General features: G+C 41.8%; 1 long non-coding RNA gene and 2 other non-coding genes across 3 annotated transcripts; all 3 read left to right on the plus strand.

The window, feature by feature from the left end:
- The first annotated feature begins 949 nt into the window (after window positions 1–949).
- Window positions 950–2,641, plus strand: LOC137609724 (uncharacterized). The gene is made up of 3 exons (XR_011038372.1): window positions 950–1,379; window positions 1,977–2,031; window positions 2,302–2,641. It is a non-coding gene; the product is annotated as an uncharacterized lncRNA (long non-coding RNA).
- LOC137610396 (small nucleolar RNA SNORD88) lies at window positions 1,820–1,911 on the plus strand. The gene has a single exon (XR_011038487.1). It is a non-coding gene; the product is annotated as a small nucleolar RNA SNORD88 (small nucleolar RNA).
- LOC137610394 (small nucleolar RNA SNORD88) lies at window positions 2,139–2,230 on the plus strand. The gene has a single exon (XR_011038485.1). It is a non-coding gene; the product is annotated as a small nucleolar RNA SNORD88 (small nucleolar RNA).
- Window positions 2,642–4,291: the final 1,650 nt, after the last annotated feature.

The raw sequence follows: 4,291 nt of genomic DNA on the forward strand, positions 1-4,291 counted from the left end.
CTCCCCAGCTGGAGGACACGTCCGGTGTGTGTGTGTGTGTGTGTGTGTGTGTGTGTTCTGTTGCTCCATGCTGCTCTGAGCTTGTGAAGCGCTGCCCTGTCAGGACTTGTCGTGTCAACACACAGCTGTTGACTTCTGACGTGTTTACACCCAGCAACGACCTGCTCACGCAAAAACCGCCGTCCTGTCCTGATGAGGTCATCGCCGTGACACTGAGGTCATGTGGTTAAAATAGAAAGACCAACACGCAGAACTAGAACTGGTCGGCTGATTCTATTAAAATGCATCTTGGAGTTCTGATGATTTATTTTGACATAGTTTGTTACTTTATTATTATTATTATTATCCTGCATTTGTGGCAATTATTTACTGTTTTTGAAGTCATTAATGTGATTTAATAATTTTGCTGACATCTGCTGGTTGAATTGTGTTACTACATCAAAGGTTCCCTCACTTTTTCACCTCCTTCCGAGCTGCACGGAGGGAAAAAAAAACTTTAAAGTGCTCAAAAATGAAAGTCAGTTAATAATAATAATAATAATAATAATAATAATAATAATAATAAAATCTGTTGTAAAATTGTCGGCGCCTGAATTTAATTACAACTAATCCGGAGTACACGCCTCCAAAAAGGCTCTTCAAATTTAATAAAATCTCATTTCATTTCAAAAATATGCGAGGGTCACATCAGAATGTCTGCCTCCCAGGTTCCTGGAATGTTAAATCAATCAATCAATTAATTAATGACTTCACAGATGCAAAAGTGCTCATTTCCCTGCTATAACATCCGCATCGCTCATGTGCGATTAAAAAGGGTTTTCGTCTCACAATAAAGAGATTTTCTTTTTCTGTTTCTGTCCCCTACGGGTCAAATTATAACTGAGTTCTAAAATTAAGCGAAGTCTTCATTCCTCTTTTCCCGTTGGGGGGTGGGAGTGGGTTGTGGGGTGAAACATCAGGACACACAGTGTTAATAAGTGCATGAAGCTGTAGTTCCACCTGATGAACGCTAGGTGGCGAAATCAATACAAACAAACAGGAGCCGGAGAGTTTATGAAGCTGTTGCTTCGTTTTTGCCCTTAAACTTCAGTTTAGTTCAACAATAACAACAATTTAAAACGCCATGATTGTATAGACGGATATTTTAAAAAAGTCACGTGACGCGTGACGTCAGATAAATTTAGGAAAAAAAACTCGGGCGACGTCGCATTCAGGGAATTCAGTTTGAAAACGTGCGATTCCCAATAAATCCAGAAGGTGGCGGTAGAGACTGTCAGCAGTGTTCTGTCACTACAATAAAAAAGAACGAAGAAGAAACAGCTCGACGGAAGAAGAAGAAGAGAAGCGGAGGAGGAAGCAGCGCGGCGGCTCGGCTCCAGGTCGGATTGATTTAATGATAAATATATTTAAAATCAAACGTTTTTTCAACGCGTTAAACAGCAACTAAAACGACCTCCTCTTGTTTTGTGAAGAATCGATAACTTTTACCTTCCTAACGTTTGATTTTAGGGTTTTTAAAACTTTAATTTGCTTCGGCGGAGATTTAAAAATAAACAAACTTGTTTATTTCGGTTTTCCGTGACTATTTAAATCGGTGACGTAACTTACCAAACCTCTTTCGGGACCGTTAATCAATAATTGATCGATCTACTTCTCAAACCGTGTCCGCGTAGCATCGTCACGTGGTGGACCTGTCCCCACGTGGTGGTATTAGTCGGGATGCTAACAGTGTTAGCCTCAGGTCAACGTGGTAGCAGAACGTTGATTTGAAGCATTTCAGGTTCGAAGGTCGTACCGTCACGTGACCGATGAGTCCCGCCCCCTCCCCTGATGACGTGCACTGGGCTCTGAGTTGCCGTGGAGACAGACGTGCATCTCTGGCCCTGACAAGCCAGAGCTCCTGAGGAGACGATCAATACACCTGTTTAACGGTTACCGTGGTGACGTCACAGTGACACGTGCTTCTGTCCCATCAGGTCCCTCTGGACCAGTGAAACCAGCCTGAACTGGTGTCTGCAGGGCTCCACACTGGTATGTTCACCACCGCCACCATATATGGAAATGCTCCTGTTGTTGCCTTTTTTTGGATGCCTATTCTTTCATGCTAGCTGTTTAAATAACGTGAACATTAGCCCCGCCCCCTCCCATGATGACGTGCACTGGGCTCTGAGTTGCCGTGGAGACAGACGTGCAGCTTTGGCCCTGACAAGCCAGAGCGTCTGAGGAGGAAGAGAACTGACGCTGGTCTGGGATCAGGTGTGTGCAACATGTTAAAACCTGTTTGTTTGTGTTTGTTTGTAGGTTTGGTCGTCCCACATTGATCCTGTTCCAGAGTGAATCTATTGATGATCAGGTGATTCCATCACTGGATTTCTTCTACACTGATGACACTCCCAGGATTCATCAGGCTCAATTTCTACCTCATTATATACTTATTACCCCATTATTATATACTTATTACCCCATTGCACACACAATGGGCCAATACATTTCTGTTTGTGTATTTTAGTGTTGGTATTTTGTGTATGCAGTCTGGTTTTTGCTCTTTGTGCTCTGCCTTTCCATTTGTGCACCAATACTGCTGCTCTGTGCCTTCAATCCCCCCTTAGGGACAAATAAAGTTTTTTGAATTGAATTGAAAGACAGGTCGTTTTGGTGGTGACTGTTTTTTATCACATTTGTACTTGGGTTTTGTCACCTTTAGTTGTTCACAGAAGAAACCAGATGAGAAAACGTTGATTAAACTTTGTTTCTGTATCTTTATTATAATTCTAACAATTTATTATGTCTTAAAACATTTGAAATCCATGTTTATATGAATGTATATGTGGGTCACATATACGTATATATTCTGTAAGTTACCTTCATCGATTCATTTTCTCGTATTTTAAAAGATCTTTTAGAGGAAAAAAATGTTTTCTACACAGTCGGACGGATTCCGTCGGATCTGGGGGGTGAGCAGAACGAATCATTGGGTTGTGGTTTTTTTTTTTTTGGGGGGGGGGGTACCACGTTCTGCCTCAGAACGACCGGAACCTCTAAAGGGTCGTTTGAGCCGCGTCGGCGAATGGAGGGGGGGTTTGTTGCATAATGATGCTGGTCAACAATGAACAAACGATGAGATTCAAACAAACTCATAAACAGGTGGGGGGGTCAAGAACGGGCCAGACTGTGTAGAAAGCAGAGCAGTTAAATACATGGAACTTTTTAAACAGTATTTGGAAGACAGAGATTCTTTAGAACTTTTGAGAATTTTACATCTTAAATCATAAATGAAACCATTATTTTCATCGTCCTCATTGTTATTTCTCTTGCATTCGAATCAACCTGAACCCCCACCACCCGACCCTGCCCCACCACCCATGACCTTCTGTCCTACCCGAGTGATGGATGATCATGAATACGATGCAGGTTGATATGTGTTTAAGGACTCGGAAGCAGCAGGAGGGGCGGGGGGCCGGTGAGGTCATGAGATGAGAGCCCTTATATTTTCATCTCAGCATCGGTGAGTAAATACAAAAACGCAAACGAGGGACCGAGGCGGCGGCGAGACTGACGTGGGTTCGAATCTAGAACCTCGGCACGAGACGTGGAAAAAAATGTTTAAAAGAATGAGATCCATCAGGAGGGAGATGGGGCCCCTGGGGGCCCCCATAGCAGTCAGGTGAGGTGATATTCAGAAGAAGAAGCGTTTGTGAGAAAAATACTCTATAAATATATACAAATACTCAATTCTGGAATTTTTTAAAACTTTTTTCAGAATTGAAAAAATAATTCTCAAGTATTCGTAATTTAATCCGGCGTGTATGTGCGTCATCCCCATAGCAACGGTTGCTGCAACTTCTGCAACAAATGTTTTTTTTTTGAAGCACGTTAATGTGATTAAAGCTTTTTTTTTTGTAAATCAAATGAAAAACATGATTCTGTCATGTGCTTAACGTTACGCTGCCCCTTGTCGCGTAGAAGCTTCTTCCAATTCAAAAATAACGCTATATATGTTTATATATATATATATATATATATGAATAAAACCAACAGGATTAGCTTCACTGGTCAGAAAAGGCGCGGTCTGCACTAAGCTCCGCCTCCTGCTGTAATAACAGTAAGGACGATGATCGTAATGACGAGTATTAACAATAAATCTCTTCATATCAATATCAGTATTCCAGTATTCCCATTTAAAGTTTAAAAATTGTAAGAACAATCATAGTATTAAAACTCAATATAAGCGCTTTCTCTACGATCCCATGGATTCCCCCTGTAGTTCTTCAGGAGATGGGGGCGGGGGGTC

The sequence above is a fragment of the Antennarius striatus genome, chromosome 16, assembly GCF_040054535.1.
Source record: "Antennarius striatus isolate MH-2024 chromosome 16, ASM4005453v1, whole genome shotgun sequence".
NCBI lineage: Eukaryota > Metazoa > Chordata > Actinopteri > Lophiiformes > Antennariidae > Antennarius > Antennarius striatus.